General features: G+C 38.0%; 1 protein-coding gene across 8 annotated transcripts in view; it reads left to right on the top strand.

Annotated features, from left to right (window-relative positions):
- The window catches only part of TMC1 (transmembrane channel like 1), a 259,282-nt gene that overhangs the window by 104,710 nt on the left and 136,823 nt on the right, over positions 1 to 17,749 (top strand). For 2 of the 8 annotated variants that reach the window (XM_039841643.1, XM_039841391.1), the window contains one exon: positions 3,233 to 3,303. The exons of 4 other annotated variants lie outside the window; for them this stretch is intronic. The gene's annotated coding sequence lies outside the window, so the exon portion shown is untranslated. Of the gene's footprint in view, positions 1 to 3,232; positions 3,304 to 4,874; positions 5,054 to 5,078; positions 5,102 to 17,749 lie in introns of those variants that run through there. 2 more of the 8 variants (XM_039841244.1, XM_039841168.1) reach the window with 2 other exon arrangements.

Raw genomic sequence — 17,749 nt, forward strand, 5'->3', positions numbered from 1 at the left:
ATTTTCTTTTTCAACCGGAAGTTGGCTCTAAAGGCTTGATCAGTTCAAGTTTTGCAAGAAGATGTTGTGTACTTCACATTGCATCACTTTGGGAGACACATCAGATGTGGCTGTTCCACTCTAATGACACAGATATTGATTCTTGAATTCAAATATTCACCACCTGATCTATCCATTTCCTTATCGACTTTTTATCCAGTGGTTACCACATTAAATACTTCACTTATTCTACAAATATTTATTGGGGCCTCTATTATATACCTTTATATGAAAGATACTGGGTTTACAAAAGTGGTCAAACAAACCAGTTACTAACAAGTGTAAAGATTGTCCACATATCCTCAGCCTATGGTATACCCCCCCCCAAAAAATTTGGGGTTTCTATTTTTAAAGCAAATTTTCTAACCAGAGAGAGATGTGAATGGAAAATACGATGGGAGCCTGGAGGTTCCCTAATGTCTAATCCTATTTCCTTTCCTTCCTTTGCCTCTTCTTTGTTCCATTTCTTTCCCTTCCATCTTCCATTTTTTAATTGTTTTGGCTTCGTAATGAACCAGTTATATCTAGGATTGATGTTAGAGGTGTGGTGTGTTAAATTATTCTTGTTTATATACCATGGTGATTCATCTTGGAGTTAGCTAGACAGCAGATCTCACAACCACCTAATTTTGTGAAAGAGATAGCTGAGATATACAAAAACTTTGTTACTTATTCAAGTTTGTGCAATGATCGACCCCAATAATAAAAGACCCCTTTATTGAAAATACCCAGTACCACACCTTTGGGCAAACAGTGGGGACTTTTCTGAGTAGAAAGTTAGTCAAAGGTGCGTAGAGTAAATCTACACCAAAGCACTCTTGATAAGTAATTGTATCTGGATACTGCTATGTTATATTTTAACGCAGTTGCTTTGGGAAGCTTAAAATAGTTGTATGTCATTCATTAGGCCTCCTTTGTGGAATTCAAATGTTACAAGCTTTTATTCCACCTTGAAGAAAATAAGTAACTAGAGAAATGAAAATTTTAAAAGTCGGGAAAAAAGAACAAATTAAAAACCGCTTGAGTCTCTGGAAAAAAGTCTGTGAGGTATTTGACTTTCAGTGGCTTATACATATGCACCACGAAACTCTCATGTTCCTGCTTCATTTTATGACAGTGTGGAAGGCACATTGGCCACCAGCAACCTTGTTCATATTTGCGGATTTGAATTTCACAAATTGAAATACAGTCTGCTGAAGGCTTTGCTGCTGATGTTACAGAGCTGTGGCAGCTATCCTGAAGCTGCCACGTAGGAGGCTTCTCAGATGACAAGATGTGAAACTCCTAGTAAAAAAAGTTTATTAGAAAAGAATTTCTAATGCTGCCTCTTTAGAGAAGTACATTTTACAACTGTAATGGACCAAAGTACTAGCTGCTGAGTTTTCTCCCTGCACAGAGAAGAAAGAAGGACAGCAGTGCTGTTTTTATGGGGCAGGAAAAGTTGCTGCCAAGAGGGTCAGCGGGACACGGGGACTGCGTGCCTCACAGTAGTAGCAGATGGGCTTAGAGTTACTCAGCTCTGTGGAGGTGCAGTGCTCTGTGGCAGATTTTAGTTTCTGGAAAAGGAAGGGCCACCTCGAGGGCACCCACTGTTCACCTTCCATTAGCTAAAGATTGAAGAACGATAGTAGCCATTTGCAGCAACTGGCACGGGGCGATCCTGGCTCCTCACCTGTCAGCCCCAGGAAATGGTGGCGTTTTACAAGCTTTCCACCGTGTGTCCCTGACTATGAATAAAAGACGGTGCTTCCTAGGGGCAGGTAGAGCGTGGGTAATGACACCTCTCTCAAGTCCCTGGCCCAGCTGTAGGAGCCTCTGTGCCTTTGATGTTATTGGGAATTGTGTCGTGTGTGTCTGTTTGGCTCCGTTAATGGAGAGCAACAATAACAACAGTATTAATAATAAAACCCAGATGTCAGCACAGACCCTCTGTTCTCTGTCTTCTCCAAGAATTTTTCATCTTCCCAGGGATTAGTGTCAGTTCAGGGCTGGCTCCTATTTCCTGCTTCTGGGAGAACTCATTCCATATTTCTAGCCTCTCATCTCCCATCCAAGTTCCCTTCTCTCTACCCCTTGCTGAACCAAATGCCATACTCGCCCCCTTTTCTTTGTATTGCATGAAAAAAAATACCCTCATCGGGCATTTCTGTGTAACAGTCTTTAATGCACATTCGAAGGCACAGATGGAGGTTTACATCCTAGCAGAGCCAACATCTTAAATGGAAAATGGAAAAAAAAAAAATCCTCAGCTACCACAGTATTGCTTTTCTATTATCTTTTTTGCTCCCTCTTTTACTTCTGTAGCCTCCCCCTCAGAAATGGAAGTAAACCCACCCTATCCTCGAACTCTGAGGATTTTTCTGTATATCTGAAGACAAATGAATGTGCTCTTGCTCTGCTAAGACATCTTCTCTAGGTCTCTGTCTTCTTCGCCCACCAGTGTCTGCAATCAAAAGCGGGCAGGGCAGTGATTTATTTTCCCAGCGACATGAATTAGTTTCTCTCATTTTTCTTCCGGCTTGGAAGACAGATTTGATTATGGTCAGTTTTGATTAAAAATGAATGTTTTTTTCTTTTCCACCAATACTAGAATAATAATGTAACAGAGCATTATAAGGTACTGATTGTTCCCTGCTTCATAATCTTATCTATTATAACTAATATCTTCTTCCACCCCCAGAAGTACACAAAGAGTGTAGCTAATACAGTGGACACAGAGCCTTGATAATAAAATGACTAAATTCTCCAAGGCCAAGGGCCTGGTTTTGGGCCAAGGGATTCCTAAACCTTGCCTTTCTACTGCGAGAAAGACCAAACTGGTGTCACAATTTTTAAACAGTGAACGATATTGAAAGGGGACTGGGAGAGAGGAAGGGGATGTCTTTTGGGAGAAAGCAGAATTCATATTGTGGAAACTATTTCTTCCTACTCTTCTTTCCATGAGAGAGAAGGACTCTGGGCTTGTTCCTTTCCTTTTCCCATACATTTGGTGATGTCAGAGCCATTTGTTCCCTCCTCTCCTCTTAGTTAGGTGCCGACGATGATATCTTGTCTTAAAGTTGGCCCAGAAGAGTGTTTAATACTAATTGGGCAAGGAGAAAGTGGTCGGACAGACATGGCTTAATCAGGAGGGGGAATGCACCTGAATTTCCCACCATTTTATTTGCAAAGACATTTGCTTTTCCTCCATTAGGTGGATGCCAAAGAAGATGGATGGGGCAAAAGCCCTTTTTGCAGTTATCTCCAGAAAGGGTTGACCAGTGGGTGAGTGGCTCCTACTTTCAAAATATCTTTAGGTTGAATTTGCCAAGGGAAGGGCTGGGGAAATGGGTGCAAGGGGGCCAAGTTGAAGCTGAATTTCCCAAAGCACAGACTATGAAGAGAAAGATCCCTTTAGGACCCTCCAAGGAACCAACGCATGTCCAGTACTTAGACATCTGCCATGTAGAAGAGACCGATGACCCTGGTGTGTTGGTGGTAGAGAAGCAGCAACAACCACCAGAAAGGAATGTCAGGATTGCTATAAGCAATTTTTGGTTCCTCAAGTAAGTCACCATTGCTCCCCTCCTCATCCATTGCCTGAAGTTTGGGGGGTAGCACAGATTGGAGCATTGGAGAGGAGACAGGGAGGAGGCAGTCATGATAAAGTAGGCCATGCTTTCAGTGACACACTGGAAACAGTTCATATGTGCTTATGAGACTAAGTTTAAATTTTTAGGAATCTTGCCAATTGTTCATTCAGTACCTTGTAGGAACTGTTCAGCCATGGTAGGAGTACTCAAAATAGCACTCATGCACAGTGGAAATCAGAAAAATGTTACAAATTGGGGCCTTTCGATTTCCTCCCCCATGGATAGCTGGTTCACCAGCATACTCCTGCCATCTTCCCCAACCCCCAAGCAGGTGTACTTGGGGGGACAGCTAGAGCCTGAGGTGGTAACTTGTCTGACTTTTAATAACCAAAGCGGACTGAAAAATTTTAACACTAGACTGAAATATAATTAGAAATCCTGCTCCCTAGCAAGAAAAGGGAGGTCAACAAAACAAAATTGTGTCAGTAATTAGGAAAACAAAATACCATTTTCTGTTTTCACCACAATGTGTTACTATGCCTCTGTAGGAGAAGAAAAATAATTTCCCCTCTACCTTTCTGAGTTGTAGCTGAGACCCCTACAATAATAGGTTAACAAGAGAAAAGCAAACAGAATTTAATTAATTTGTATACTTTATGGGAGAGACTCAGGGAAAAAATGAGTAATTTAAGCCCCTGAAATAGCTTAGAATTCAGTCTTAAATAGTATCTTAATAGGGAAAGGGAAGGGAAAATGTAGACTTCTTAGAGAAAAGTAAATGAGTTTTTGAAGAGGTGAATGGATCCATTAGATGGGAGTTATGATAGTTTGTGACAAAGTTTGTCTGGTGTAGTGTTAACTTCTAGCCTTCTCTCCTGGGATAAGGGTCAATCTTCTGTGGTTGATGAAACTCCCAAAAGGGGTGTGGGACTTATGACAATTGAGTTCCTTTTAGAGGATATGACTTTAGGCAGATAAGGGGAGTTCAGAGAAAGCCTCTCTTTGCATTTGCTGTTCCTCAAGTGCCTACAGATCAAAATAATCAATATACCAAAGTAGCATATTTTGGGGTGACATATTTTGCTACCCTTCACCTCTGTAATGGATTGAATTGTTTCCCTCTCCCCCAAAAGACATGTTGAAGTCCTAACTCCAAGTACCTCAGAATGTGACCTTGTTGGAAATAAGATCTTTATAGAGGTTCCAAAATTAAAATGAGGTCATTAGGCCTTAATCCAATATGCCTGATATATTTATAAAAAGGGTACACTTGGACACAGAGAGAGACACATGCAGAGGGAGGATGCTATGAAGACATGCAGGGAGTAAATGGCCATATGACTGGAATAATGCATCTGTAAGGCAAGAAACCAAGGATTGCTGCCAACCATCAGAAGCTGGAAAAGACAAGAAAGGAATCTTCTTTAGAAACATCAGAGAAAGTATGAGCCTGCCAACACCTTGATTATGGACTTTTAGCCTCCAGAACTGTGAGACATTAAATTTGTATTGTTTTTATCCAGTTTTTGGTACTGAGTTATAGCAGCCCTAGGAAACTAATATAGCCTTTAAAATCCAATTACGATAATTGCTGTTTATTGATTATTTACAATGTGTGTGGTGTGTGCCAACACCGTGCGTTATTTATATTACCTAAATTAATTCTTATGGAAGCCCTGCCAAGATGAGAAAACTTAGGCGTCCATTGGTCTTTGCAAAAGAGCATCACAGAAGTTTCAGAGGAAGGATGAGCCTCAGACATCTCACAATCAACAGGGAACTAAAATAGATTTTTCAAAGGGAGTTATTGTCATTCCATTCATTGCTCCAACTCACTTAAAAACTGGAAACCCCATCCATTGCTCCAACTCACTTAAAAACTGGAAATTTATCTTTTGGCCTAAAGGACATGGTAGTGGACAGGGACTTGATCAAGAGTAACCAAACAGATAAGATATTCTTAAACCATTTGTGCTTAATTCAAGGTGTTGTAACTCTTAAGCCCTTAAGAGTTGAGTGCTCCAGGGAAAGAACTGGCTTAGATAGCTGGCTGGGTCTCCCAGCGACCCTGGTAAAAGGCTTCAGGCTGAACAATTTAGCAAGAATAAAATACCAGGGACGCAGAGCAGAGCCAAGTTGAGAAGCGAAAGTATTCTAAAATGCGGGTCTGAGAGGTAGTGAAATGGTAGCAAGGCTGTGGTGGGTTGTGGATGAACAAGTAATTACCATGATCCTGGAGCCAGGAGGATGACTCAGTATTTCCAACAAATGCAGGGCCAGCTGCTTCTAAACTGCTACACCCAGCTTATTTTTCAGATTCAATTTAAGTCTTGAACCTCATGACTTAAGGTCTGGGATAAAAATTAGGGGTATCAACCCCATATCAACTGAAAGGGTAACTTTGGGGGTCAGAATATCTTAAATAAAATGAGAGTTTTAGTGGGCGCTGGAAGATGGTGGCAACAGATAGGCTGTTCTGTCTTGGAAAGTGTGTCTACTAGAGTGAGGAGGACACTGGAACCTTGGAAGTGGTGGCGCTTTGTCTCAAATGTAAAGATTTTGGTCTTTATATGGGTGGAGAGAGACTCCAGATGACTGCAGTATTTTCCTGGCTTATGCAAAAATCTCACATTTTAGATTCATGGAAAGTCTTTATTCACTACGTATCTCTTTAGTGCTGAGCTCCACACCAACTGCTGGGGACACAAAAATAAAAATACACTTTGTGCTGTCAGTAAAACTTAGATAAATGTCTTGTTGAGAGACAGACATTCAGACAATAATTATATATGATATAAAAATTAGTACTAGAGATCAGTACACAATACTCAGGGAGCTTTGAGTGAGGAGGGACCAACTCCCCAGTGGTGGGGAGTGGGCTGTCGGGAAAGCTCCAAGGAAGAAATAATTTTAGGATTGGGGTCCATGAAATAGGTCGACAGGTCCCAGATTACAAAGGCGCTCATGTGCCAGGCTTAAGGGAGCCATTTAAGTCTTTTAAGTTGTGTGGTGACATGATTAAATGTGTGCTTTAGAAAAATCGCTATTGCAGCAGGGTGAGGATGAAGTGACAAAATATATACTTTGGTTTACTTTGTTCTAAATGGCAATTTTACCCTTAACTGTGCACACACCTTATCAACTATATTCAAGTAACAAAATACACAGATTTAGGAATCCTGTGTTACGCACCTGTATCTAGCTTTGCCACTGATTCAGCATATGCCTATGCTCCAATCTTATGGATGTACAATACTGTTTATAAGAATAGTTAAGACTAATGATTACTATGCTGTGTTTGAATGTACAACACTGTAGGTTCTCCTTTAAATAAGTTTTTTCATTGTATCTTTGGCTTTATAAAATACATTAATAGAATTTAATAGTAGATCGCTTGGAACATGTTGTATGGTATGAAGTATTCTGTCCAGCAAAGTCAAAAATCCAATGGTAAGTTATCCTACAGAAATCCTACTGTTCTCAAGCCATTGGTGGAATTCTTTTTCTAGTCAATTAGAAAAAAATAAAATCATGAATTCTTAAGCATTTAAATAAGCACTCACACACATGCAAAAAACTCTGAAGTCCTTAGTGATTAATCCAATTATAGCTTATTTTCTGTTTTACCCTTGTTGAACAAACTCAAAGAGTCTGGAGGCTTTGGCTAGAAATAAATGATAAAGATTTAGTTAAGGGTCTTAGGGTTTGCAAACTATAAAGACAACAAGGCAATACCCAGAATGTTCTGAAAGGAAAAAAAAAGTTAAGAGGTCTTACAGTAAAAAGTACATTCTTGAGAAGAATCAGTCCTGCATTCTTAGCCTGTGGGTTGGTTCGAGATGGTAATCTTCTAGATGACCGGAGGTTTGGAGAGTGGATATCGGGTCATCTAGATACGTGAACATTCTTTCCTTAGTCCTTCAGGGGGAAATCAGAGGGAGTCATCTGGAGGTTTGTTGTATATTCAGGCATTGAGGCAGGAGTGGAAAGTTGAAGAGTTTAGGTTCCCAGGTGAGTTAACACAGGAATAGAATCATTCCCTCATACCTCAATCTACTGGATTTTACTAATTTAGCAGCTTGACTATAGTGGCACCATTTTATTTCTTCATTCTGTTTTTCACCCTATATTCTGTAAGCATGGTCCTCAAATTTCAATGTCTGTCAGAATCACCTGCAGGGCTTGTTAAAACAGAGTACTGGGTCCTACCCCCCAGAGTTTCTGATTCAGTTGGTCTGAGGTGAGGCCTGATAATTTGTATTTCTGACAAGTTACCAGGTGATGCTGCTGCTGGTCCAGGGACCACACATTGTTCTGAAATAATAATGGCTAATTTTTACTGGGTACTTTCTATCTTCCAGCTGTGTTCTGAATATTTTACTTGTATTAATTTATTCAAACTTCACGGTGACTCTAGGATGCAGACATTTTTAATATCGCGTTGAAGGGTACCACCCCAAAATGTGCCTCTTAGACATAAGGATTATTTTGAGAAACAGCAGACACAAGAGAAACTCTGAAAACAGAGTAGAAAAGTACCCTTTTGTAAGGGAAATTTACATTTCTAAAGGCACTCTCCCTTTGTAAGGGTGTTTTCCTTTCTGTACTAGGAAGAGAAGCATGACTCCAAATCACAAGAAACTCATCACTGGAGAAGGCACCAGACTTAAATCTGCATAACAACCTTACCCTTGTTCCATAAATTTTTCCTGGCAACCTTCCCATAACTGGCCTCCTCCCACTTTTCTTTCTGTTGTCTTTAGCTGATGATGATATTTCAGTGGGAGTTCTAAGCCTCCCCAAGAGTTACTCATTTTCCCTTGTTATCTCCAATGTATAAATGAGGTATACATGTTAACAAACTTCTATTTGTTTTTCTCTTAGTAATCTGTCTTTTATTACAAGGATTTTTTCTCTTCTATGACATCATTATAAAAGAAGCTGAGACTTGAGAAAGTAAGGTAACTCACTTGGCCAATAAATGATGGGTTAGGACTGAACTCAAAATTACACACGCTAGTGAATTGCTGTGATTTTCCTGTTGGTAAATTCTTCTCAAGTATGCCACCTATTCAGAAACTTTGGAAACTTAGGAACATTTTATTCGTGTGTTTTGGGACTAATATTGCCTTATTCTGATATAAACATTCCTTGTGAAAACATTCATATTTTTAGATAGAAATTTACTTCATCCCAATGAACATTTCTGACTATAGAAAAATTGCCATATCTGCTGACTCATAATAAAGATAAAGAGTATCTACTGTTTATTTTCTGGTTCTTTGTTTTGAGAGGTGATGGGAGGAAGAATAATTTGCCACCCATTATAGGTCATTTTATTTTCATTTTTTTCAATGGCATTTATAGTACTGTGCATGGAGGTGGTCGTGAGAGTTTTTAGATTATTTTTTCAATAGTACAGATGGCTCTGCTAAATATTTAAGTCATCTTGGGCAACACGAGTATGATCTTGGCTCAAGGGAACTTGGTCATGTAAATCAATTTGTTTCAAGTGCTTAGGCCTGTGAACATCTAAAATGGACACATCCTTCACTAGCTTATTAACTCATTGCTGGAGTCACTGAAGTCCTAAGCTACAGCTTCATGCCTGACCACACACCAGGGATTTTTTTATTGTTATTTTACTGGCTCTTTGCCTGTTCGCCTCTCTCGACCATAACCTTGTATGTACAGGTCTAGCAAATTCATATAATCTCTCTCTCTCTCTCTCTCTCTCTCTCTCTCTCTCTCTCACACACACACACACACACACACACACCTTTCATTGATATATTAGGTCAGAAAGAATTTTATGTTCTGAAGCTAAGCATAAAATATCTCTTCTGTTCATGGCAATGCCATGTTTAGTTTTAAAACTTTGATCTTAGAATATAATAAGAGAAAAGGCCATCATCACTCAGTAATAAAGCTTCATATAATTATAATGTCACTGTCAAGAAGGAAACATTGATGCCCAATATGCTTCAGTTCAAATATACAATCCTAGAATATATGCGGCTGTGGAAGACAAAGGAAGAAGTAAATCGAGAGTGATGGCGAGATCTTTTGCTGCAGAGCGGATAAGGTCGATGAGATTTGGGGAAAAGGCTATCAAGTTTGGTGTCAAGGCAGTTTTAGTTAAGTGCTGAAACTCATGGGAAGCTGAGCAAACTGTGTTAGGCTCCTATTGTCTAATATTATGACATTGTGGTAGGTTCAGTAATTAGGGTACTTAAATTTTTTTCTATCAATGTTTAAAAGCTTGAAAACATGAGCAGAGCATCAGAGGGCAGGGAGGATTGGGGACATGTCTGGTACTTGAGGTTGAAGGTTTGAATGGTAGAAAAGGGTTTAAGGATTGCAGTTTGTTAGAAAAAGACAACATCGCTCTATCCAACAATGATATTTCATTTCAGAAAAGAGACAAATGAAGTCAGAATGCCAAATGAGGATTTAGGACAGGATTTTCAAACTGTTCTCAGTTTCAGCTTGGGTCAGTGGGTCAGAGATAAGGCCAACCTGTGCTGATTTCAATACCTTCTCCCACTAACTATCACAGGAACTTTGCTTTGTTTAGTTTTAGATATTAGGGCTTTATGCTGGGCATCTCCTGTTTGTTCCCCAGGTCTACTCTCCACCTTTCTACGCTCTGCTCTGTGACTTCGGAGGCTGACTTGTAAGGACCATTTCAGTGGGATGTCTTGCCCTCCTGCTTCTGGTTAGACTTGGCCACTGGGGAACACTAGTGTGAGATCAAAAGGTGGGAAGCTGTGAGGGAGGAATTAATCTTTCTAGCTCCCCTTCCTACAGGGTCATCTTGGTCCTCTTCCCCTTGTAATAATACTCAGCTTTCGTGGCCCTTTGATTTCTCTATACTCTGCCACACCTTTGAAAATGCCTACAAAAATTATTCTGCATATGCTTTACTTCCTCAAATTACCCAAGTTGAATGTACCATCTGGACCCTGTCTGACACAAGTTTTATGTAAGATTTCATTATAAAAACTTGTCATCACTGAAAAATGTTTGAAACCAGTAGGCTAGGACAAGGGTTGGCAGACATTTTTTTTTTTTTTCTAAAGAGCCAGATAGTAAATATTTTTGGTTTTATGGGTCATACATTCTTGGTCATCACTACTCAACTCTGCAGTTTTAGTGAAAAGCAGCTGTAGACAAGTAAGTGAATGAGTGTGGTTCTGTCCCAGTTATACTTTATTTACAAAGATAGGCAATGGGTTTTTCGTTTGGCCTATGGGTTGCTGTTTATTGACCCCCTGATCTAGGACAGACAGTCTTCTGTTTAATCTTTGAGACTGGTTCCCAATCTGGGAAAATTTTGCCCCTATAACGTGATGTTTGGCAATGTTTGGAGACATTTTTGATTATCACAACTGGAGGAGAGGTATTACTGGCATCTACTGGGTAGAGTCCAGGAATACTGCCAAATGTTCTGCAATGCACAGGGCAGCCCTCCACAACAAAGAATTATCCCGCTTAAAATATCAAATAGTGCTGAGGTTTGAGAAATCCTGGTCTCAAAGATGTTAAGGAGATTGTCAGTTTGTTCATCATGTCACTGTGACTTAGTGAAAAAAAAAATCATAGAATTAATTTTATAGCAATTAGGATTGGTAGAATTGTTTTTTTTCCCCCCCTAGGTCTAATTTTAACATCATTTTATAGTACTTAGAAAAGTGTGATGTGATGCATTTATTAGGGAATGTGATGGTTTCTTCATCAATTTATTTCACCCCTCAAATCATTAGTCATATTAATCTACCTTAACTTTTTTTGTTCTCTAGGTGTCTTTTGGATGGATAGTGAAAATGTTCATGCCTCTTTTAGCAGAATTATGTCTGTCTAGCATCCTGAAGCTGTGTCTTCCTAGATTTACTCATTAAGATAAAGGATTACCTAGTGAAAGAATCACGTTTAGTCCAATATAATAAATACGAATATGGTATAGGAATATGTGGTGAGTGCTTGATGGGGTGAGGGATGAATAGCTGAACGTGAGAAACATTAGAATACTGAAGTGGGGTGTGTTTTCTTTGTGCGTGGTGTGTGAGTAGTGTGGCTAGTGTAGTTAGACAGGGTTAATGAAGGTCTTGTTACCAGTCCAAAATCTGTGTGCCCAATGCTTCCAAATGCCAAAACTCAAAACGACAGAGTTTGAAGTAAGGAAAGGTTTATTGACTGAGAAGTTGCCAACTGAGAAGATTGAAGCCCTAGTGGTGCCTCAAATCCATCTGAAGAAAGTATAGAGTTCAGGCTTCTTTTATGTAAAGGAAGGGGAAATGGGCAGAGCTATTTTTGTAAAACTCAAGCCACTAGCAAAATTCCTCTAATGATTAGCATGTCTATATACAAGAAAATGCAGGACTGAACAAGATGGAGTCAAAGAATAATAGAGCATTTTACTGTGTTACAATCCCAGGAGTTGGGAGAGACCGAGACATTTTATTAGTGGCAAAAGGGAGGAAGAATGACAGCTGGGAAAATGAATAGTTAGAAAAGTACGTTGGGGAATGTGCCTCTGAGCTAGTTCTTTTGATTATAATCTTCTGAGGCTCTGTGTTGAAGACTGGCTACCTTAACATTTCAGAAGGGGAAGGAGAGAAATGGATAGCTCCAACACGGGTTATTGTACTTTGAGTTTTAAATGAAACTGTATATTCCTAAAACCCTTGAACCAGAACAAAACTGTAGCATTTGTATTCCCTAAACTGAACTGATATTTTTTTTTTGACTAATGTTCTTGTTAATGACAGGAGACCATATCTGCTTCTCCCCGCCTCCCCCCACCCCCAACACACATATTGTTAATTAGTGGATAAGCTGAAGAGCAAGGACACATGGAGGTCTGTGTCTGAGTGACATCATAATTTGATCAACTGAACAGCCTGGCAGTGGCCTTGAAGAGATGCTTAACTTTTGAAAATCACTCCTTTATTGCAACCAAAGCTATTAAGTTTAAAGGTCCATAAGGATGAGATAAATAGTCATAAAGGCCTTTTAAAATTCATATACCATGTGTTAAATAGATTTAATTGCTGTCAGTTAAATATGGTGATGTTAAAGCAATGTCCATACACTGGCAAAACTCAAATCATTGACTGCTTAATGGGGGACAAAAATTTGGAGAACAGTGCATTAAACATTACTTATATGTGATTTTGGAGTCCTTTTTGCAGGGTTTTCAAGGGAATAACTTGACTTCAGTGTGTTACAATGGAAAACAGCTCTGTAGCTGAGTCCATCCTACTTCAAATTAATTTTAGAGTTTATTTTTTTCTAGTGGACACTTTTATCATAATCTAACATAGATCGACAATCTTTGAAAGATCGTTTTAGAATAATTCTAATCCTGACTACCAGTGAAAGAAGTGCGGTCAAACCAAGTTTAGCCAATGTATTAAATACACAATCTAATCTTAATCCTAGCTAATATTATTTTCTATGTGCCAGGCAATAATCTATACAATTTACATGGATTACTGTTTTAATGCTCCTGACAAACTGGAGATATTATTTTAACTCTCATTTAAAAAACTGAGGCAGGAAGAGGTTACATAATTGGCTCAAAATCCCACAGTAAGTGGTGATGTTGGAATTTGCACCCAGGCAATTTAATTTCACAGCCTACACTTAACCACTTTCTTATACTGCTTTCTTTTTCTGTATTTTTGGTGGTGAATATGAGAAGATAATTTTGAAGGCATTCTTGTATGCTAGATCTTAAAAACCTAGATAATAAAACTGTCTTTAATACAAACAATGTTTTCTTGGGGAAATCACATAACTCGCATCAGTAAAGTGAGGGATTGTACTGAGTGGTTTTTAAAATGTCTTTTCAACACTACCATGATAATTCTAAGATAGTGTGTAGATTTTTAAAAACCGGATCCTTCAATAAAATAGTCATCCCATTAAATTCTTTATAATAGACACTTCCCAAATTCTCAAAATAATTTTCCAGTTTTCTTTGACTTTATTGCTTGATGCTTAGATGGAATCAGAAACTCCACAGCAAAAAAGGGAGAATGTTGCTTAAGCAATTTATTCATCATAAAAGGAATGTTTTGCTAGCATAGAAAATTCACAGAATTTTAGAACTGTAAAATCCCTAGCCATGATCTAATCCAGCCCTCTGTAATGTGAGGGGGCTGGATTAGATCATGGCTAGAGCCCTTTAAAGCTTCCTCATCTGAAATCCAGAGAGGTTCAGGGACATGTCCAAATTCACAAGGCTAGTTAACAGTTGAGCTGCTCTACAATTATCTGGATTCAGATCCCAGATCTCTCTCTTCCAATGAATCACAACCATTTCTGCCTTCATTTCTCCAAGTCATGAAAAACCACTGGCCCATTTTAGTCTGGGTGGTTTAGTGGAAAAGGAATATCTGGGTTTGAATATCAGCTCTCTTCTTACTAGATATGAAACACTGGGGGAAGTTAAAATGAAAATATGCATGTATGTGTATATACATAGATATGTATATTCATATATATTTGTATATAATCAGGATTTATATGTAATGTTTATGATCATCAAACTAATCCTCAGAGCCTAGTACTGACATACAAAGGGGGTTGCGTTAGTACTAAGCCGTATGTTTGCAATTGTCAAATAAGAATATATGTGAACAGAAGTCAACCTAATTTGTAATTGAGGCCAAATGATGGAATGGGGCTGTTGTGCTGCAGTTTTCACAGTCATTTGAATAGAGTTCAGTGATGAAAGAATCGAACCATGAAAAGGGCCTAGAAGAATGAGTGAACCAAATTTCAAAGAACCTCTCCTCTCCTCCTCTCCCCAAATCACTACAATATTCATAATGAAAGGAATGGGTCTACTTTATAAAAGACATTATCATCCGTTGAGTTAAATTAGTGTTGTTAAATTCAACATTATTAACATTATAGGTATGTTTGCTTTAGGTTTGTAAAGGTGTTTAGTTTCGTTATTATATAATAACTACTACTATCATAAGTAGTTTATATATCATTTTATATTATATATTTAAGTAATATAATATACAAAATTAAGTAAAATTTAGAGAGATAGAAGATTTTTTTTACTTTAAGAACTCTTCATACATTTTTTTCCTGGGCATGAAAAATTCTTGATAGTCTTGAATGATGACTCCTTTTAAGTGTTAGAGATTTTCTTAGACCCTCACTCGATGGCAGCTTGATGTTTCAGATACATTAACTGAGATAATACCAAATGGTAAATTTGGTATGGTCTCACACAGGCATTTACATGTATTCTACAAAATGATAGTACATGAAAATAATTGCATGTGATGCTATTCACTACAGAATTATTTGTAAGAGCAAAAGAGTAGGAGAAACTCAAATGTACACCAATAGGGCCTGTGTGAACTCGTGATGTTATAACCATATAATGGAATATCGTGCAGCTAATAGAGGAATTAAGGACTATTCCTATGCACGTCCAGGAGTAATCTCCAGGATAGATTCTTAAATTAAACAGAAAGATAGACTCATAAGATAGAAAGATAGAAAGACGTGAATTGTAAGCTATATTATTTATCTACAAAGAGTGTGTGTGTGTATACATATGTATATATACAAACATGTATTTATATAAATATAGATGTGTACACATAATGGTTAATATTATGTTGTGTCAACTTGGCTAGGGTACTGTGCCCAGTTGTTTGGTCAAATATTAGGCTGGATATTCCTGGGAAGGTAGTTTTGAGAACGGATTAACATTTAAGTTGGTAGACTTTGAGTAAAACAGATTACCCTCCATAATGGGTGTAGATCCTCATCTGATCAGTTGAAGCCTTAAGGACAAACACCAAGGTTTCCCAGAGAATAAAGAAAGGCTAATCATGCTCCTTCGAGTTGGCTTGCTTGGCAGCCTGAACCAAGGGGCCTGGGATATCTCAGTACGGTCTAGAGACATTAGCTTAATCTTGGTAAATTGTAGAATACAAGTGAATTGTTCTGTCAAATGACACAATTAAGCAGATGATATAATGATGTAACTAAGACTAAAAGAATTTGGGAAAGAGATATGGAGATAATTTAGGTTAAATTGTTCTATTTGCTCTTCTCTGAAGTGTTTAATTTTTTCTACCTTTAGAAGAAGAACACAATTGACTATTAAATAATTGGCTGATTTAAGATATAAGGGCAGAACATATACAAAAGGTGCCTGGAATAATGATTGTACTGGAAAGCAGGGAATCTATGAAGACTCTAAGAGTTTATCAAAAGAATTTAGGAGCCACTTAAAAGGGCCTGTCATCTCCAGAGATGCAATAATTTAAACATTAATAAGAATAACAATTCTTAATTCACAATGATATCACTGTAATTCTACCACAGATGTTCATAGTAGCATTGTTAAAAATGATGAAATATTAGAAAAAACCTAAACCTTCACAAATAACATGTTCTCATATATAGGAATGTCATTTAAACCTTGTTGTAGAAAAGTAGTTAGGAAAATATAGTTTATAATACATCATTAAGTAAAACAAGTTGTAAAATATGCCTACAGTATATTTCAATTTGCTAAAAATAATATATATACAAATATGCATAGAAAGAAAATTGGATGAATACACAGTGAAATGTTAATAGCCACTGTATCTGTGTGGCAGGATTACAGGCAATTTTATCTTCTCTTTATTTTTCAATTTCCTATAGTTAACATGCATAATTTTATAATTTTAATACACAAGATACTGTTTAACAAATATTTATTAAACTAAAAAATGCAATTTTTTTAAATGATAGTATATGAATGGAAAGATATTTTTCAGACTATAGATGATGCTTGCATTCAGAGATTTAACACCCTGTGTAGGAAAGTCCTGATCTAGTCCAACTTTTTTTTTTTTTTTTCATAGATGAGCAAAGGAGACCCCAAAAAAGTGAGATGACTAGGCTAAGGCCATCTTTACCAAGCAAAGGAAAGGAAAAAGTCAAAAGTAGAAAATGTGGTTATACTTTTAAAATTATATTTGCATCCTTTTGAAGTTACTGGATCTTCCATTTTTGTGCACAAGCTTTGTGCTTATCTCCTACACCCAGAGAAAAGTGGCCCAGTGGGGTACAGGTAAATTTATCATGGACAGGTACTAAGTGACTAAAAGATTGAGCTCTAAGAATCTAGTCTGGTCAGCATAGATTTATAGTGACTATGTTGCACCTCAAGAACTATTTTCAGTACATTGGTGTAACTAGCGGGCAATTCACCATTTTAGAGAAATTCAGCCTTGGAGAATGGTCCTTCTCCAGAATGTCCCACGTAATTCCCAAAGAGACTGATATCGTCAATCGACAATCCTGATGCAGCCAAGAAAAGTGCTTTGGCACAGTAGGGAGTATGTGGGTGTTTACAACTGGCATATTAAACTCATTTTCAGCTGACTTGAAGCATAAAGCAAAAATATTTGCAGGGGCAACAGAGTTTAATCAGCCACAGTTTGGAGCACAAAGAAGAGAAACACCCAAATGGAGAACAGGAAAGAAACCTCTATAGGGAAATGATCTATCTTATTAGTCTTGGATCTTCAAATTTATTGTATTAAAAAAAGGTGCAATTTAGAACATATTTGTTTTAGAATTGAACAAGAAAACTAGATAGAATAAAGTAAAATGCAGTTAAAAACTGAGAGAATAGGAGACCTGTCACATCTTTTGATTCGGGGTAGGATTATGGGCTCTTTTGCCAGATGGAGGAAGGCGAAAGGGTTCTTCACTAGTTTTCCCCCTTCTACCCTAACTTTGAATGCAGTGAGCATGACAGCTTTATTTTGCGCTAACTCTGTCTGATTTCCTACCTTATCAGATGTGAGTTCTGCTCTGATTTTCTTCGGATGTTGGCTGAACTGATGGTGCAAGGGAAAACAAAAATAAAAGTCTCAAAGAAAGCAAACTAGTGGTTGCCAGGGGCCGGGGAGGGGAGTATGGGAAGGGATTGCTAAATGGATAGAGTCTCCTTTTGGGGTGATGAAAATGTTCTGAAACTAGAGTATGGTGACAGTTGCAAAACATTGTGAATGTACTACATGCCCCTGAATTTCACACTCAAATGCTTAAAACGGTGTATTTTGTGTTTTGCAAGTTTTACCATAATGAAAAAACAAAAG

This window comes from Pteropus medius, unplaced genomic scaffold, assembly GCF_902729225.1.
Source record: "Pteropus medius unplaced genomic scaffold, Ma_sr-lr_union100, whole genome shotgun sequence".
Taxonomy (NCBI): domain Eukaryota; kingdom Metazoa; phylum Chordata; class Mammalia; order Chiroptera; family Pteropodidae; genus Pteropus; species Pteropus medius.